This window comes from Pelophylax lessonae (assembly GCF_965119305.1).
Source record: "Pelophylax lessonae genome assembly, chromosome: 4".
Classification (NCBI taxonomy): Eukaryota; Metazoa; Chordata; class Amphibia; order Anura; family Ranidae; genus Pelophylax; species Pelophylax lessonae.
This window is the reverse complement of record NC_138771.1, coordinates 439,046,697-439,066,614: the sequence shown is the minus strand read 5'-3', so window position 1 is coordinate 439,066,614 and position 19,918 is coordinate 439,046,697. Positions and strand designations below refer to the sequence as shown.

At 42.1% G+C, this 19,918-nt stretch overlaps 1 protein-coding gene across 4 annotated transcripts in view; it reads right to left on the bottom strand.

Annotated features, from left to right (window-relative positions):
- The window catches only part of PCDH1 (protocadherin 1), a gene marked incomplete at its 5' end in the record, with an annotated part of 305,412 nt that overhangs the window by 249,460 nt on the left and 36,034 nt on the right, over nt 1–19,918 (bottom strand). Inside the window, one exon of one of the 4 annotated variants that reach the window (XM_082256092.1) lies at nt 3,913–4,053. The exons of 2 other annotated variants lie outside the window; for them this stretch is intronic. Of the gene's footprint in view, nt 1–3,912; nt 4,054–19,918 lie in introns of those variants that run through there. One more of the 4 variants, XM_082256091.1, reaches the window with a different exon arrangement.

Sequence of the window (19,918 nt, the reverse complement as noted above, 5' to 3'; positions counted from 1 at the left end):
ATTCATGAGCTTTAAGTGACACTACGCTCAGGTGTGAACGTACACTACTGAATATAATGGAAATCTGGCAATAGATGGTTAGAAAAAAAATCAAAAAAAATTATATTATATATATATATATATATATATATATATATATTTATTATAAACCCAGACACGTTTATATTCAATAAAGATCTGTCGAATGCGCATGCGATAAAACGCCATCATTGTGTCAAAATTTTTCCTCCACTTGTCGACAGGTTATCAGTCATTAACAACATAAATGGTACATTTTTTTTTGAACGCTTGCACGATCAGCAGAAATGAAAAATATTTTTTTTGTGAACCCTGCCACTCAGCAACTACATATTTCTGACGTCGTAAAGTTTTTCGAATGGTTTGCAATCGATTCCACTACTAACGTTTAGAAAATCGTTAGTTTCCGCAATAAGAATTGACATGACTTAATTTTTTTTGCCAATAAACTTTGCATTTCGAGAATCGAAAAGCGCCCCCTAATATTTAAAAAGTCGAAAGATCGAGCGTTTGGAATGTTTTTTTTCAAACTATTTTGTAACCATCTATGGGGGGTAGCTTTAGTTTCAAATCGCTCAGGTGTGAAAATGTGTAAAGACGGGTCCATATAAAAAAAAGGCCCTTTTACACTGGTGTTCTTAAAACATGATTAGGGTTTCCAAAAAAAAAAAAAAAAAAACACACACATGCTTCTGTTTTTGGTACATTTTCTGGATTCCTGACTCCCGGCATGTAAAATTTTGACATGTGACAAAAGAAAAAAAATGCACTGCGCGTGCGTTTTTGATGTGTTTTGACATTCATTTCAATGGTCTTAGGGCCCCTTTCACATTGATCTGTTTTTGGGGTAATACCAAAAACAAAACTGGCAGAAAAATACAACCCTTTAAAATCTGATGGAACTCATCACACTTATTTGCTGTGGGTCCTGGATACCTATGCTGAATCTTTGGTGCCCTTTTCAAAAGCACACCAAAAACAAATCTCCCATTGATCTTTAAAGAAAACCTATCAAAAACACACCGTGATGTGTTGGAGTCATAGGTCTACATTTTACAGGTGTATGATTGAAGTCAAGACTCCAAAAAACATGAAAAAAATAAATAAAAAAAAAAAAAAAAAAAACGCCAATGCGTTTTTACTGCATTTTTTTTTTTTTCTCAAAAGAACAGTGTGAAGGCAGCCTTTAAAAATGCCCTGCAGCTGCAACACATTGGTGTGAAGAGTTTCAAAGGATTTATAGGGATACATTTGCTTTTTTTTTTGCGTATCAAACCGATCAGTGTGAAAGGAGTTCCAAGGTTTTTTTTTTTTTTTTTTTTTTTTTTTTTAAACCTGTCCAACGTCTCGCTCCCGCCCAGGTCAGAGTTTTGCGACAGATGTGCCCAGCTGGTACCACTGAAAGAACGGTTGTCATCTCTGGCCAAAATCGACCAATTTTTTTCTTCAGGTTGAACCGGATGGACTTGTCTTTTTTCAACCCGACTATGTAACTGCCTTCTCAATTGGAATGGTTTGGAGAAGGTACAAGAGGCATGGGAGAACATTTTTAAAGTTGCAGCTCTTCCGAACCATGAAAAAGTGGGTTTCGTCCATATAGTCAGGTCTGTAGCTATATCTTTAAGTATAGGGACAAAGTTCTTTACGAAAAGATATTAACCAATTTCAGAAAAAACAAAAGAAAAACAAAAACAAAACCAAGCACAAAAACATTTGTTTTACCCATAGAAGCATTGCATAGACATGCAAATGCATTCACGCTGAAACCTAAAAAGCTCAGCATGCAAGCGGTTGTATCCAAAACATGAGTAAGCAAACATACACAAAGCAAAAACAGTAACACCCACACACCAAAACTAACTATATTTTAAGGAATTTGGTAAAAACACAGCAATGTTCTCTAAAAGAAAAAAGGGTAATAGTGTAAAATCTACTATCGGATATTACCCCTCCAAAACGCAAAGATTGTGGTCTTCACTTGGATTTCATTATCTAAGGTGTGAGTGTCACCTGCAGGCTAGCCTTAACAGAACGGCACCCAAGAGTAATTCTGTTTGTAGGTGCCACAAAGCCACCTTAGATCTGGCTCCCCCAAGCTCGAAACCGAAGCCAATCATTAGATTACAACTTTCACTAGAGCTCCAAGCACCATGGCCACCGACAGCTCCTCTCTGCAGCAGCCGCAACGACCTCTGCCCTAGCTCACAAGTCAGTTACCTGGAACGTCACAATTTCTCATATTACATGTAGGGGGAGTAGGTTAGGAGGAAAACACACAAATTGCAAAGGAAAAAAAAAAAAAAAAAAAAAGGAACCGTGGAAATGTCATTACATCGAGAAAAATGAACACCTATTTTTAATCAAATGCTTTGATGGGGAGGAGGGGGCTTATCTGTTGAACATTGTGCAACGTTAGGAACAAAGGTTATTGAACTATAAAAAGAAGGTGCAGCCAATGCAACCAATCAGGTTCTGGTTTGAAACTTTTGAGTACAAAGTATATCCTCCAGAGAAAAGCAATGCAGATTTCAGCCGTTATATCTCCAATGCAGAAGAGACCCCCAAATTCCCCTAATCCAGAAGAAAGGGCGGATCCCTTTACTGTAAAAGCGCTGCTTCACGCCGGAGGGTACAGTCATGACGCCGCCTTGCGTTCATCAAACTAGGAGGAAAAAGAGATCTAGTAGTGGGCGGGAGTAGACACAGATCTAGATCTCTCGTGAGGAGTAATGGATGGCTGGAGTACTACTGGTCTGTGCAAGAATCAAATGGCCACAAAACCAATATTCACCATTTGTTCTTGGCGACACAACCCACAACACCAATATTCACCATTTGTTCTTACTGAAAAGCATTCAACAATTATGCCGGCCATACTTTTATCTGATTGATGTGCAATTTGATCAAAAAGATCAAGTCCACAAACAATCCAATAGCTATAAACTTCCCTTACAACGGATCTAGACTCAATTTCAGATGATTGAATCAAACTAAATATTAAATCGCATTGCATCAATTATCGGCACTAAGAAACTGGGTTTAGAAATACGATCTTTCCAAAAGATTACATGGCGGAAGCGGAAATGTGATTTAGAACATTTATTATATCTTAAAATAGTGAGAAAGGCTCTCTGCAGGTGCCACATCCTAAATAACTATTGATCATATCTTAACTAACGGTCGAAATCCACTTCCCCATGTGTGGGCATCGATCAGACAGGTTGACGACTATCGATCGATTTTTCCTGTCAGTAGCGATCGATCATAAAAGAAACCGATTAAAAGTATGCATTACAGCTTCTGGCTACATGGAAGCACGCTATATAGTTCTGAAGCCTTCTATGCTCTGATAAGTATGGCTTCCCTAGGGTAGATTAGCCGCTGTATGATCATATTTAAATTGGATAACAGACTAGATAAACTGGACTTCCGTTTTTGCCAGTGGGGGGACTGGATTATAGGAGCATATCATATTCCTAGTATTGTACTATGTGGCAACATTTCGTACTACACGCTACATTACATTTTAAAGCCTTTGTAACATCCAACCTTGGCCACACAGGACGGGCACACGTTGGCTAGTTAAGGGAGACAGGTAGCCAATGTGCATTAAAAATTACAGCTGGCACCTAACTTTTGAGGTTTTCTTTAACCGTCGTCAATGAAGCCTGCTTCTAAAACAAATCCTGCTGACTTCTGGATTGGACAGGCTGGCTCCTAAACTGCTTATTAAAATTTGTCCACCCCCTGTGCCAACATAAATAAAAATTACACACGAGCACACCCAAGAGAGTAGAAAGAGAGAGAGGAGAGTACATAGGAATTGTAGCAGCTACAACATCCTAGTCTACACGACAACAGGTGCACATAGTGGAATCCAAAAGCTACACTTACAATTCCCACCTTCTGCTCGCTGCCTCCCGGGAGAAGAACGGCAGCTGCCTCCTCCTCAGTCTGTTGATTGCCGTTTATCCAGGTAGGTGGGACAGCTCCGTATCAGAGATGATTCAGAAGGTAACACCTCGATGATAAGGAGCCAGCGAGCTGTTCCTTTAGTGTTACTTGTCAGTCCCCTCCCTCCCCTAGTGCTTGTGCCTCCCTCGTCCCGTGTGACAGCCTGCATTTCCAAGGCTTTGTGTTGTACAATGGAAACCCTAGAGACTCCCACGCCTGCTCTAAGTCAAGCCAACGTAGAAGGGGGCGACAAGTGCCAAGGAGGAAACGACAAAAATAAAAAAACAGAAGAAACTTTACAAGACAGGTGAAAAGATGACGACTATTTGTCTACTTTTTAATCAGTAGATGACACATAGGCAAACCTGCTGAGAAACTGAACGCTGAACAGCTCACAGGAAGCAGGCAGTTAAAGAAAGTTAAAAATAAATCACTGCAGGCACCTAAGGGCCATGTCAAACAGTTGGTTTATTCACAGCCATTAATTTTTTTTGTGTAACAGAAATCAAGTATTTTCTATGGAAGTGGCAACTCAGACTTCGTTAGAGATTGCTGTAAAATTTACTAAGTTCACAATGCTGCAATATGATTTTATCCCCACTTTCAGTGTGATCATGTAGTGCTACTTGGATGGAACTTTGATAATGTTTGCATAGTTTATGGGGCCACAACTGCACTGGAATCACACCGGTAGTACAGGAAACTTTTCTAAAAATTGCTCTTTGCCGAGTCGCATTGATGTAAACGGACACTATTTAAACAATGCGATTTCCATTCTTATGCGACTCAAGTAACATCTGAAATCGCACATGTGAACCAGGCTTCTGGCTCAGTTCATACTATTGCAGGCTGTGTGGCTTGCGTTTGCTGGGGTACGACAGCCTATTAATTTGAATGGGCTGCTGTGCTCCGGTTTCCCACAGAAAAAAAAGGAGCAAGCCGCTGGTTAACTGCATGGTGTTGTTGACCATGTGATTTCCCTGCATTTCCCACACGCACAAGCATGTTGCGAGCAGAGGTGTGGGGGTTCCATTCAAAATGAAGGTCTCTTAAGAGCAGCGCGATTTGCCTGCAGGAACAAGTGCAATTCCTGCACCCACAACCAGCCTGTGGGCAAGTGTTACCCCAACCTTAGGCCTCTTTGATACGATCAGACAGAGCTGGTCCAGTCCATTCCCAGACCAGACCCAAATCAGGCCAACCATTGTCCTCTATGGGGAGGCAGATGACCTATCTGCTGACATCAGTCCGCTGACATCTGATCCGACAAAATCCACTGAACACAGGCATATGGCGATACGTTTGCCATGCGTCCAGTGGGTCGGATTGGATTAAAAAACGGACAGGCTGACTTTTTTCATCCAATCTCCCCATAGAGGAGAGTGTGTAAAAATAAAATAAAATAGGGAAAAAAAAAATTAAAGCGCCCTGTCCCTGTTAGCTCGCGCGCAGAAGTGAACGCATATGGAAGCCCCATCCACATATGTAAACGGGGTTCAAACCACACATGAGGTATTGCCACGATCGGTAAGAGTGAGAGAAATAATTCTAGCCCTAGACCTCCTCTGTAACTCTAAGCCGGTAACCTGTAGAAATTCTTAAAGTGTCGCCTATGGGATTTTTAAGCACAAAAGTTTGTCCAGTGGGTCGGATTGGATTAAAAAACGGACAGGCTGACTTTTTTCATCCAATCTCCCCATAGAGGAAAGTGGACTCTGACAGGTCCACCTCTGCACAGTGAGCGGAGACAGATTTGTCATCTGCCTGCTCAGTAAGTCCATCAAAACGGATCAGCCTCGTGTGAAAAGGCCCTTAGTGTTTCATTCCAGCAACACTCTGCATATACTTTTATGGCTTACAAAGCACTAAGAGAGATTTGTAGTGAAGCACACCGACCCAATGTTGTAACACTAGTTTAACTAAGCAGCAACAAAGTGCTTCTTAGAGACAAAGTGTTGTTAATCGCTGACATTAGCCATTTGTAGCAGTAATTAATCAACGCTACAAAATTGCGTGTCTGATATAGCCCCAAGGCTGATCCTACCACTAGTGATTGCTAAGAGGCTGCTTAGTTTTCCCTATGGAAATGCTCCCTCTGTAGTGGAGGCAGCATGATGTTGCTCTCGTTGATAGTGGATAAAGATGTAGCAGTGTTAAACCAGCCACGGATGGATTCAAATTCAGATGGTTCAGAAGGGACCCGCCATATTTTGATCCACGTGTGGCCGACTCCATTAGACAGAAGCAGATTTTAAAGATTTGAAAGTAGATCTTTAGAAGTTGAACGTTAGGTCAACTTCTGTTGAAAACAGATAAGCTACAAAACTTGCATCAGCTAGCAGATGCCGATTAGTGTGTTCTGACAGCGGAGAGTCCTGCTATCAGAATATAGTGTCCCAGCAGGTGGGTTGCTCCATCCACTCTTTTAAAGAAACCATCTATGACCCACTTTAACCACCTACCGCCCGCCCGCCGATTTACGTCGGTCATTTGACACTAAATACCTGGGTTATGGCAGCAGATAGCTGCCATAACCCCGGTATTTTTTTCAACGGCGGGCGATTGGCTTTCAGAAAAGGGTGGTCCCAGTGGCGGATTCGCCGCGGGACCACCCTTACGGTGCGGCAGAATAGGTGCCCCCCCCCTCCCGCTGCGTCCCGGTCCTTTTTCCCGCTTACCAGACCCGCCGGCAGCTGGGAAAACGATCCGGTCCCGGATCCTCAGAGACAGGAAGTCGAGTGAAGGCAAAATGGCCCTCACTCGACTATGGTCTTGGAGAACCGGAGCAACAAACGACGTTACCTAGCAACCAGCTGAAAGACGATTTTTTAACTTTTTTTTTTCTTTAGTGTACTTGTAAGATCTGAGGACTTTTTGACCCCAGATCTCACAATAAAGAGGTCCTGTCATGGATATTTCTATTAAAAGGAATGTTTACATTCCTTGTAATAGGAATAAAAATTATAAATTTTTTTATTTATTCTATTTTTTTTAATTGTGTAAAAATAAAGATAATAAATAAAATAAAACAGGAAAAAAAAAATTAAAGCGCCCTGTCCCCGTTAGCTCGCGCACAGAAGCGAATGCATATGGAAGCCCCGCCCACATATGTAAACGGTGTTCAAACCACACATGTGAGGTATCACCACGATCATTAGAGAGCAATAATTCTAGCCCTAGAATCCCCTCCTCTGTAACTCTAGGCTGGTAACCTGTATACATTTTTAAAATGTCACCTAAGGGATTTTTAAGCACCAAAGTTTGTCGTCATTCCGCGAGCGTGCGCAATTTTGAAGCATGACATGTTGGGTATCTATTTACTCAGCGTAACATTATCTTTCACATTATGGAAAAAAAATGGGGTTAACTTTACTGTTTTCTTATTTTTTAAATTCAAATAAATATTGCAACGATCTCCATTTTATTCTCTAGGGTCTCTGCTAAAAAAAAAAATATTATATATATATATATATATATATATATATATATATATATATATATATATATAATGTTTGGCGGTTCGAAGTCGTTTTCTAGCAAAAAAAAAAAAAAAAATAGGATTTTAACTTGTAAACACCAAGTGCCAAAAATAGGCTTGGTCTTTAAGTGGTTAAGACCCATGACTGGGACACCTCACTGGCTACAGAGAGGGTGATTGCCTGTCAAAAGGGACAGCCAGGAAGCTACTATGACAATCCTACTCTTGGTAATTTGTCTCCATCACCCGTCTATCAGTCTAAGGCCCCTTTCACACAGGCTTTCTGATCCGCCTGTCAGTTTGTCAGGCGGACCAGATCAGATGCTCCATGCAGTCCTATATAACGGCGGATGTAAGCAGTGACATGTCCACTAACAGCCGCTGCTCTCGGATCCGATCCTGTCCATGAAATCCAGACAGAAGGTAACCCTATTTTCCATCCATCTGGAGGATCGGATGAGAACGATCTCCCCTCTATGGCGGGGATCTGACAGCTCTGTCTCTGCACACAGAGCGAAGACAGAGCCGTCATCCGCCTGCTCAGCGGAGATCAGGGGATTGATCCCCCGCTGAGCAGAATGGACTCTTGTCAGGTGCACCGCCCGTGTGAAAGGAGTCAAACTTTGTGAATATTTACATTGATGTCCATTACCACATGGGCAAAGTATTTGCAGTATACCAGTCAGTACAAGCCATGTTCACTTTCAGTTCATCTTTGAGTGGTGTGTTCACCAATGGTGTATAATCATGTCTAAGAACAAGACAAACCAATAATTGACCAAGAATGGGTGTTCCAAGTTTTTTTTGCCAAAAATTATTTCAAGTAGAAAAAGGCTATCCTCAATGTCCAAGATGGGCAGAGTAAGGATAGAGTAGGGAAGGGTCATAATCCCGATTAGTTTAATTTTTTTGCCATCTGTACCCCCATTGGGGAGATTTACCATTTACTTCCTGTCCCATAACCAAAAAGGAAGTGAGGGAATCCCTGCAGATTAAAGTGGAAGTCTTTGTTTTTACTTGTACCTATAGGTAAGCCTAAGCGCCGGTTCACACTACCGCGACACTACTTCCCGGGGCGACCTCCGAGGTCGCGGTGCGAGCAGCGCACCGCGACCTCGGAGCGGCCGCCACGGACTTCATAACATTGAAGTCTATGGCGGTCGCCTCCTGGTCGCCCCAAAGAAGCTCCGGACCCTTTTTCTAGGTCGGAGCGACTTGTGTCGCTCCTAATAGAACGGGTCCGCAGCTTCCCTATGGGAGGCGACCTGCGGCGACCTGTGAGGCGACCAGGTCGCCTCACAGGTCGCCCTAGTGTGAACCGAGGCTAATAATAATAAATAATAATAATAGTAATAATAAATAATATAATTATACTATAGGATTTAAATAGAGCAACAGTTTACACAGTGCTTTACAACTTGGGGGTAGACCGTACAAATACAATATACACTTTAATACAGTAGGAATCAGAGGGCCCTGCTCACTAGAGCTTACAATCTATAAAAGGCTTACCTCTAGGTACTGTGAATATCTCTGTCATCGGCGCATGCGCTCTGAAGGTACGGCTTACCGTGCTGGACCTTCAGAGCCCATGCCATAAACGGCGGCTCCCGCACGTGACGTCATCATGGCTTCTGGCATTCAAAAGGCCGGAGCCCGCAAATCTGGAAGTAACACTGGGGGAAGATGTCAGCTGTCTCAGTGGTGTGCGGTTTGCCACTGGAGTGCTTCGTTCTAAGGCAGCTATGTCCAAACTATGGCCCTCAAGCTGTTCAGAACTAAATCCCATCATGCCTAGTTAGGTCTGTGAATGGTCAGAGATCTACAATGCCTCATGGGAATTTTAGTTCCTTAACAGCTGGAAGGCCATAGTTTGGACACCCCTGTTCTAAGGTAAGTATTTCATAACGAGCTAGCATGCAATGCATACTAGCTCATTATGCTTTTGTCAAAGTATTTTTTACCCTTCGAGGCTTACAACCTCTTTAAGGGAATCCTTTGGGGACCCCCAGGCCATCAGAATTAGTGTCCCCATCAGAAGATTTCCCCTCTTTTACTTACTTTTACTGGGGACAACCCAAAATTTGGGATTTTATTTTACTTTCAATGATAATGGTAAACAGGACAAATAGAGGAGGGAGAAGGTCTTTAATGGGGGCCCAGATAGCAATAAAAAAACTGACAGGTGTTCTAATCCCCATCCACTCTATCCAAAACGAAAAAGGTTTTGCCGAAGTATTAAAAAAAAAAAAAAAAAGTCATGGTTCGTGATGCACAAAATTTGTTCTCTCATCCTTGTTTTATATTTTAATCCATGTTTCAACGCTTTAGCAAAAATATATACTTAAACATACAGGGCAAGCACGTCTTGATTGTAAGAAAATATACAGCAGCCTGGAATATTCAGCGCGTAGAGAAAATGTTTCTGGAAGAAGTTCAAAAGATTAAAAACATTTTGCTTTGCCGTTTACATCCCTGGTAGTTTTTCGGCAATTTCAAGTCCCTAAGAAAATATTTTGTATTTTGCACAAATTGACCTCCAATGTCTATGAGCCATAAACGCAGATTACGCTGCCCAGGTGTATGAACCAGATGGATAATTACAGGAAATGGGCTCCTGCACAAGGCCGCCCCTAGGAGACCCATCACGCCAACCTCTGTGAAATTATGTACGGGAAGCTTTACAAGCGCTGGATAGAAAAATAAATAAATTACAAAATAGGGTAAATCTGTGTCCTCCCATGGCCTTCAGTAAAACTGTCCAGACACTGGCTGGCTAGACAGATACACTACTGAAGTAGCAGCCTTATCTACTAGAGGATGGGCAGTGTGATTTACTGCTCCAAATAGACAGGGCACAGAAAAAAAGTTAGTTACTGATAAAGACCAGAATTCTTTCAGGTCAAATACCAAGCATTAAAAGGTTGCCATGAATAAAGTAAACCAGGACCACTAAAGTCAAACGTCAGACAGATGTTAAAACATTTTATTCCTGTTACATATACACAAAAATCGATTGTCAAAAAAAAAAAAAAACACTGGAATTCAGGTTGAGTAAATTGAGGATTCACACTGTAGAATTCTACATGCATACTCTGGTCTTTTCCTCGAGGCATAGGTCCCTGAGGAAGTCTCCCTAAGAAGGGAACCTGAAGGGTTGGAATCTGATGTGGGGGGGGGGGGGGGGGAGGGGCTCCAATGCAATAGAAAAAAAAAAAAAGTTATGGTTTGGGTTGGGCTTTTTACAGCTTGATTATGTAATCAAATTCTGTCTCAATCACATCTACAGAACACTGCTTTACACAGTGTTGACAGTCTAATGAATAAGCATACAGAAGAAAATGTGCTCCTTCATTTTCCAATCAGCAAGCTGGGGTCAAGCCTTTGACCAAGCAGCACTTAAATGAACTGGAATTCAGGTACCTGGTTGTGCAGCCAGGATCACAAGACAAGCTGAACAGGATTAAAAATACTTTAGCAATTAAATCAGTGCATACATTGGTATCTGAGCTATGGATTTAACCATTTGCCCGGATTCAGATTTATGTATATCTACATACTTGCAAGAGATTTGATGTATTAAGGCATAATCAGATCTTTTGGGGATTACCAAGCCTGCAATGCTCAGGCATATTGCTGCATAGTGAAAATCTCCATTTGGAATTCAGAATTATACTTAACTATCCCTACATGAACATAAGCTTAGAACTGGCAATAGCATCTTTTAAAAATGGATGTTCGATATCTGTTCAGAGGATCTCACTGCAGGGAGAAGGGTATCTGTAGCAGATAGTTAATCCAGTGTTAAAAGGATTGCTAGGTAGCATTCGGATTGGGGGAAATCAGTAAGGTGGTTGTAACAGGAAAATGTTTTTTGCCTTAAAAGTAATCTCTGCAAGGTAAAAAAAAAAAACCCCCAAACACACACCTTTCATGGTCAGCTCCCCACTTAAATATGAAATACTTACCCAAGTCAGATCTCGATCCTGCGCTGTGCTAGTCTACAGCAGCACTGCTCCTCTCTCTCCTAACAGGAGGCTTGACAGCAGCATGAGCCATTGGCGCTTAGTACTGCTTTGTACATTCACTGTTAACATCCTATGTTGGTTCAGCCTTCCAGATCTAGAACTGCAGAATTTTTTTGTAGAGGATTTCTTCCTAACTCAGATAACCTGGTGTCATTTTTGGGATTGGAGGTCGAGGAACTTGGTAGTAAGGGTATCGCAAATTATTCAAAATAAAACACACTTTTCTGTAGGAAATAGGTCATAGCCACCTTTTGGCTGCCTAAAAACTGTCAGGCATCTAATAAGGAATGACTAGTGAAGAGTCATGTATCCTTTTATGTAGAGATGCACTTAAAATTTTGGTGGCCCGAAAAATGGTGTTTCAGACATTTTGCCGATAAAAAAAAAAAAAAAAAAAAGTGTCTAATGGTGCAGAAACCGCTATTTTTGCCGCAAATTTACGGAAAGGTTTCTGTTTTTGAAACACAAGTATAAAACATGTAAACACGTGAATGCATGAGGGCACAAGGCCATACAATGCAATTAGAGGAGAAGCTTTTTAACGTAGGGTTTTTTTTTTTTTTTACAGTAAGGGCTACAAGACTGTTGAATTCTCTACCACAAATGGCAGTAACTTCGGTGAGTATGGCTACTTTTAAAGAGACTCTTGGACATACATCTCAAGGATCAAAACATTGAAGGGTATGGGAAATGATTAAGGCCGCAGACACCTACGCAGGTTGAACTGGATGGACTATTGTCTTTATTCAACCTCAACTACTATGTAACTATGGACCATGGTCAGGGGGCCGATTGCAAAAATTTGCAGAAGACAGCTATCTCCCCATGACAGATGAAGATGGCAGCACAGAATCCAGTTGGGTAGCAGAGTGGCGGCTGATCATAAACGAGCACTGGATTCGCTGGGTGTACAAGTACATTTCCTAAAGATAACCAAATTAAAAATGTAAGAAGGGATTTTTTTAAAAAATACACAAGAGGTGAAGTTCATCTTTAGAAGGTGGTGATGGGACTTACAAACCATTCACTTAAATGAAATAAAAATATAACTATTAAAAAATGATGGTATCAATGGAGTTCTTTGATAGAATTACCAATAAAAGTAAAGCCTCGTACACACGCGTCGAAATTCGGCAGGGAATTTTCGTCCGACGACCGATCTGCCGATTTTCGGGTTGTTCGTATGATGCTTCCGACAACCGACTCCGACTTTTCGGCCGAAAAAAATCTGGTGTGCAGGCTATAAAATTTTTGTCCGCCGTCAAAACACGGCCGATTTTCGTGCAGTCAGTACAGATTTAGACAGGGAAAAATCTAATGAGCAAGTCTGGGCATGCTCAGAGAAGAAAGAACACAAAGAAAGCAAACCAGCACATGACATCACTTCTGAAGTAGAATTTTGTCGGGTGAGAAAATTTGTGTGCAGTCTAGGCACATTCCAAACAAAACACAACTCTGGACAAAAGACGTACGATCGGTCAGCCGAAGATCGTTGCGTGTGTACTAGGCTTTAAAATCAGGATAAGTGGATTACTTTGTACAAACAAGTTCCTGCATGCCTGTTTAAATTGTGATATTTGACACAAATGTATGACCAAACCTATGAACGACCCATCTGTTTCACACTGGTCCCATCTGCTAGTTTATGAGAACTTTAAAAGGGTAAGCCCAAACAAAACTGATACTATGGGCCACTGTCACCAACTCCTATGAAAACGTTCCCATTTATAGATACCCAACCTCACAACAGCTGCATATGTTGCTAGACCGGCTTTGTGCCAAACAGTGTCACCGCATCCTGTCTTGACTCAGTTATCCCTACCAAGCCAAGTATTTGGAAAGCCCTACCAAGCCAAGCCAGGTATTTGGAAAGCAGAAAATTCCATTCTCCGGTTTCTTTTTTTTGTAGGCAAGTAACATAAGTCAGTCTCAAGGGGATGTTTCCTTTAAGGCTTGTAGAGGTAATCATAACTTTAACACTAGTTAGTAGTAATGTGTAATTATCTCATGATCACGTTAGCAGAACAAGCAGTGTGGTGTATCCATCTAAAGGGAAACCAAACATAAAATGTAATAAAACAATTCCTTCTCTACAGCTGATAGCTGAGGTGTACGGTAGGTGGGCGGACAGTATTGTATGCAGAGAAATAGGAAGTGTATACAATATACCAGAATGTATAGGAGGGTATAGAAGATGGGGACAAAAGCAGGAAGCCCATACAATTACTTAATCACACAGCGTCAAGATCCTTAAATGGAGCCATTGTTTGCACACAAGCAGGTTCTGTTTAGCTCTAGACTACATCGTTCTACCTCCCCCATTACCAGCCACCACCTCCCCTGCCGAGATCTCCTATTCCTTCTAAATATCAACAGACCTTTCTCCTTTACTTTTAAAAATGAGCCTGTCATCCCCAAGTTAGCTGCAGTTAATCAAAAGGGTCTTTCATTCCACAACTACCAACCTCTGACAAGTAAGGACTGTGGTCCTAAGGGGAAAAAAAGGGGAGTGCTGTGTGAGTGGAGATAAATTACGGAGGCTCCCTCAAGCCCTGTACACACGTGCCGAAAATTGGCAGGGAATTTTTGGCCAACGTCCGATCTGCCGATTTTCGGCTTGTTAGTATGATGCTTCCGACAACCGACTTCGACTTTTTGGCCGAAAAAATCTGGTGTGCAGGCTATAAAATTTTTGTTGGCCGTCAATACAACGGCCGATTTTCGTGCAGTAAGTACAGATTTCGACAGGGAAAAATCTGATGAGCAAGTCTGGGCATGCTCAGTGAAGAAACAACACAAAGAAAGCAAACCAACACATGACATCACTTCTGAAGTAGAATTTTGTCGGGCGAGAAAATTTGTGTGCAGTCTAGGCACATTCCAACCAACAAAACACCACTCTGGACAAAAGACGGCCGATCGGTCGGCCGATAATCGTTGTGCGTGTACGGGGCTTTAGAGTCATGAAGCATAATAGAAACACAAGGCCTATCACCTGTTAGATAACCAACAGGCAATTTGCTAGACCACCTTAAAGACTAATAAATAGGTGTGAAGGCACACACAATGCTACGTGCAAGAAGGCAATCAGCTAAACACATCAGGATATACACTTATCTGAGAACATTTGCATAGTATAGCAGATGAAGGCTTATTCATTATCCTTTAATGTCCTAACTACTATAGTACACTAAAATCATCAGATTTTCATAAAAACATTTTACGAAAATTTTTATCAGTAAATTCAATGACCTAAATGTCATTCAAAAGTATTTGAAAATGGTTTTGCCTTTAAAGGATTTGCTTTTTGGAGTAAATGGACATTCCTAAACACAAACCACTGTTCCAAATCTTTTGGAGCATTTTGACCCCTACAAAAGCAGGCCATATATGGTGTAATGTTGGGGGTTATTTACTGTAGTATAAGTGTAGAGCTCAACAGTGAGCAGATTCCACACCAGATATGCTGTTTAAGGCCTCGTTGGCCTACTTTTATTAATAAGAAACAAGACAAATAGCCATCAAAACAAACAGTTGCCTACGCATGGGTATCCACCATCAATGAAAAACAAAGATTCAGCCTCCTGGCACTCTCTAGCAGCACCACTGCTCAGGCTTTATGCCTCGGTCCTCGACCATATAACCGTGTCCCTAGTTTCATGTATAAATGCAATACCTCTGGTGTCTCCTGCTGTTTCAGCCCATAGGCTTGGGCCCTCTGTCTGTTCTGTCAGACTTTACTGTGCAGACATGCATGCTTGTGGCCAATCCCTTGTTCCCACATGGACTCCTTGGGAAGGTGGAGCCCAGAACCCTGGTCCTGACTCTTAAAAAGCCCAGGACTCACCTGCACAGTGACCTTGCTATTCTTAAATCCTGGTCCCAGGATTGGAGATTTCCTCCCACCTGGATCACTAAGAAATCTCCAGGTCCGAAAACTGATTTTACCAATCACAGAGGAAACAAAAAACATTTTTCCTCTAATATAGACAAGTACCCTAGAGCCCTTCAACCTATCTTGTTCAGAATCCTGGGTGACATACATTTTGACATTTAGCAGGCTGAACCAAAAAACCTGAGCCAATTTCCCCATCCACACATTTGAGGCACATAGGGAAATCCTTCCTGCTGTGTAATTGTATAGCAGAACTCCCCCACTGTCAGAATACACTGATCATTGGCTGCAAGCGCTGATTGAGCAAAATCTTACAGCAGAACCATTTATGAAATTGTGAAGCCATACATTTGAAATTCAATCACATATGGCCAACTTTAGGTTGAGAAAAACAAACAAGTACTGCAGACATGGCCAAAAACTTGTCTGGCACATTGTGGGTAGGTTTTGACCATGCATGGCCACCCACTTCCAGATGTTTGAAGATTGCTGCTGGAAGGTCTGACCATCTAATGGTTGACGCTTAACCCTGCAGGACTTTAGATATAAATCATGCATGACTATGTGCTAGGCAAACTCCGTGTAACCTGCCTTATCTGGTGTGAACAGCAGCAGCTGGTCTGGAAAATCTATCCTAGCTTGATTTTTCCCTTGAGATTGATCTGTCAAAGGTGACTGTCCAGAATGCATACTACCAACATTCAAACAATAGTCAACCAATTTTGTGTCTATAGCAACTTCTACACTTGCAACCCCAAAAGCTTACAGAAAAATTCAATATGTAAGAGATCATGGTAACCAGTTGGACATCCTCTTGCACTAACACCTATAAGTAAAATCTGACAGGGCCGTACAAGTTGGGTGGTTGTCAGGGGTTCCAGAGTAATACCAATGATATGATAGGCACTCTGTATAGTTGTCCTGCATAATTCTATTTACAGAATAGGCTGTATTTGGTTATTCTGCAAATTTACTAACTTCTAGCACACTGTATCATCTGCCTTTGGAGAAAGCAAGGAGTAACGAATCAATAGATGCTATAGAACCACTGCCAGGTTTCAACATGGTGAGATGGCAGATAAGGTGATCAATAAGTCACACATGAGATAACTGTGCCATACAACAGAAGCTCTATTGTACGTCATGATTAACCATCATGAGCCTGAAAGAATTGGTTACATACCATGAATAAACAAAGGCCAAAAAAGTAAAAAAACAGAAAACCTTTTAAGCATCCTTCGATAATTCTAATCTCTGCACCTTTTGCAGATCAGCATTCAATCAGTGCTCCCAGCCAATGGCTGTAAATGCTGACGGGTGTGTTGTGGTGGTGGTGGGAGGCAGTCCCCTCTATCAAAACACAATAGCTCAGCAGGGGAGATCGCTGTACTAACAAACATCAGATAGTTAGTACAGTGGCTCCTCCCGAGCTCTTCATTTTTTTTTTCCGTTTAGTCCCCTGGGTTGAAGAAAAAGAACTGATTGCGTGTACCAGGCTTAACTTCAGGCAGCTTCCGGAGGATGGAACCATAACTCCCGACAGGACATACAGGCTGCCAACATATCTGGAAGTGTCAAGTGCTATAGAGTGAAAGTGAAACAAAGGAGGTAGCCCTTCAAAGAGCAAAGATAGACATGCTTGGCCCCAAGGGAAGGTAGAACACTTTTTTGCAGGGAACTACGGTTTTTTTTTTTTTTGTTTCGCAATGGTGTTGCTTTAACCACTTGCCAACCGCCCACAGTATATTTACTGCGGCAGTCAGCCCCTCACAGGCAAAGCGACGTAGTACTACGTCGCTAGCCTGTGAGGCTCTAGGGGGAGAGCGCCGCTGGAGGCGCGCTCCCACCCCCGCTCGTTCACGGACCCCCCCAGCGCGTGTGCCCGGCGGACCCGATGTCCGCTGGCACTCGCGATAGTCCGTTACAGCGGGAGAAAGGCAGGCAGCTAATGTAAACAAAGCCCCTGTCATTCTCCCCTGTGTAAGAATGGAGATCATACGGTTCTGTTATGCAGAATCGTATCTCTGTTCTTACACAACAAGCCACATCCAATCACACAGTTAGAATCACGCCCCTAGGGACACACTTAACCCCACCTTCTCAAATAAAGTTAACCCCTTCCCTGCCAGTGTAATTTTTACAGTAACAGTGCAAATGTATAGCACTGATTACTGTAGTAATGTCACTGGTAACCCCAAAAGTGTCAAAAATGTCAGTCAAGGGTCCGATCTGTCCGCCGCAATGTCAGAGTCCCGCAAAACAAAAAAAAAAACCACAAAAAAAGACAAAAATCTTTCCCTTAGTTATTAAACGCAATAACTTTTGCGCAAACCAATCAAAATACGCTTTTTGCGATTTTTTTTTTTACCAAAACATATGTAGCAGAAAACAAATTGGCCTAAAATGTTCAAAAATTTCGATTTTTACATTTTTTTGGGGGTATTTCATATAAAAAAAAAAAATGTGAAAAACATTATTTTTGCAAAATTGACGCTCTTTTTTTGTTTATAGCGCATGATCAAAAATCGCACAGGTGATCAAATACCACCAAAAGAAAGCTCTGTTTGTGGGGAAAAAGGACATCAAATTCGTTTAGGTCCAGAGTCGCAGGACCGCGCAATTGTCCGCTAAAGTAACGCAGTGCCGAATCGCAAAATAGGCCCTGGTCAGGAAGGGGGTAAAATCTTCCGGGGCTTAAGTGGTTAAAGATCTGCCTGTTCTTGAATCATTGTTCCAATGTCAACTGCCAACCTGATTCAGCTGAAAACCGGTAACGGCGATCACACAGTGAAAAGGTTACTTTTCTCCACAGAATAAGCACGGAGCAGCTGTCTGCCTAGAGAGGTCAGAAATCTGTAATTTAACGGGTGCTCCTGTCACTCAGAATCGCTAATTAACCCTTACATGTCTCATCACAGATTCCTTGTATTCGTTTCTCTGTGTAACCACCCTGATTAAGGGGTACCTGGAGTAAGTCCTCGTTCACACTGAAGCGACTTGTAATGCGATTTGAAGTTGCATCCTATTGTCAGCCATGACCATGCTCAAATCGATGCAACGCCGACTTTGAGGTGCAGCATAGATCTGAAAAAGTAGCTCCTGCGCTAATTTTGTCGATTTTGGGTGTGACTTGCAAAGACATCTGTGCATGAAGCCGCAGAGATGTCCTCAAAGTCACACTGACACGCGGCTTTGAAATCGTGCGATTTTAGATAAAGTTGCATTATTTCAAAGCCACATTCAATGTGAACAAGTTTCCTGGTTATCTTGCTCATCCAGTGGCTTTAATATATGTCAATCTGAAACAAGTATGAAAATAAGATCTTTCTTTCTGGATTCAAGATCTCAAATAATGAAGATAGAGTTGTCCAAACAACTAGTTTATTTTGAGATGCAGGTCAGCAACGTCAAAATTCGTATTTCTCTCTATACAAACATTTCCTTTTAGAGCCGGTTCACATAGGAGCAACCCGACTTGCAGGGCGACCTGTGAAGTCGCGGTGCACAGCGTGCACCGTGACCTCGGAGCGGCATGCACAGACTTCATATCATTGAAGTCAATGCAGGTCGCCCCAAAGTAGTACAGGACCCTTTTTCTAAGTCGGAGCGACTTGTGTCGCTCCTATTAGAACGGATCCTGTGCTAATCTATGGCAGGCTACCCACGGCGACTTGTCAGGCGACCAGGTCGCCTGACAAGTCGCCCCAGTGTGAATCGGCTCTAAAAGCAACCAAGCATTTCCCCTGATCCATTTCAGTGTATGTGTTTTCTGTAGTCACGCATCTATAGCCTACAATAGGTAAACAGCGTAGGCAAATATTATAGTTTTGAAGGCAATCCAATTCGACTTAAAATGTATGTGCAATGTTTTGCTTCTTCTGACATGCCTTCGCCCTGTGCTGAACTGTGACACTACTTAATGGCATTAAAGAGCTTGTCAAGGGGTGTGATGAGAAAACAGAGTTAGCGAGGGGCACAAACCCCCTGATTTGCATCACACTAGCCTGGAGTGAAGCTATTCACTTTCATTGAGAGGTGGGATGTGTTGTATTGTGGTAGAAATAAAAAAAAGCGTGAAATCTTGTGACGGGATGTCGGTTTGTGAATGGAGTAATCCCAAGAGTTCCAACTCACAATAGTTAATGCAATGTACATATTTTTCAAAGCTGTTGCAACCAAGAAGACCCACAATGCAAAGCTCCACAGGAAGGGTTCAATAAAGACAGGACCCTGCAGGGCCATTAAGTATTATAATAGAGAAGAGAGAGAGAACACTGCTTGTGTGAATTAACCCGATTGTTTAACTGGAGGAAAGTCAATTTTGGGCATAATTGCAACCTAATTTCTCTAGTACAGCTGCAGCCTCAGCTCGCAGGCTACGTCAGCTGATTTCAGAAGCTACTGAAACTTATTGAAACAACGGATTATAAATGTACAGCGCACAAATGGAGGGTGCCAAGTGCACTATTACAAAGAACCTGGCATCCCACTCAACACCTCCTTAGCCTGTAAAGAGATGTCCTTTAGTGCCAACAAGTCCCCCAA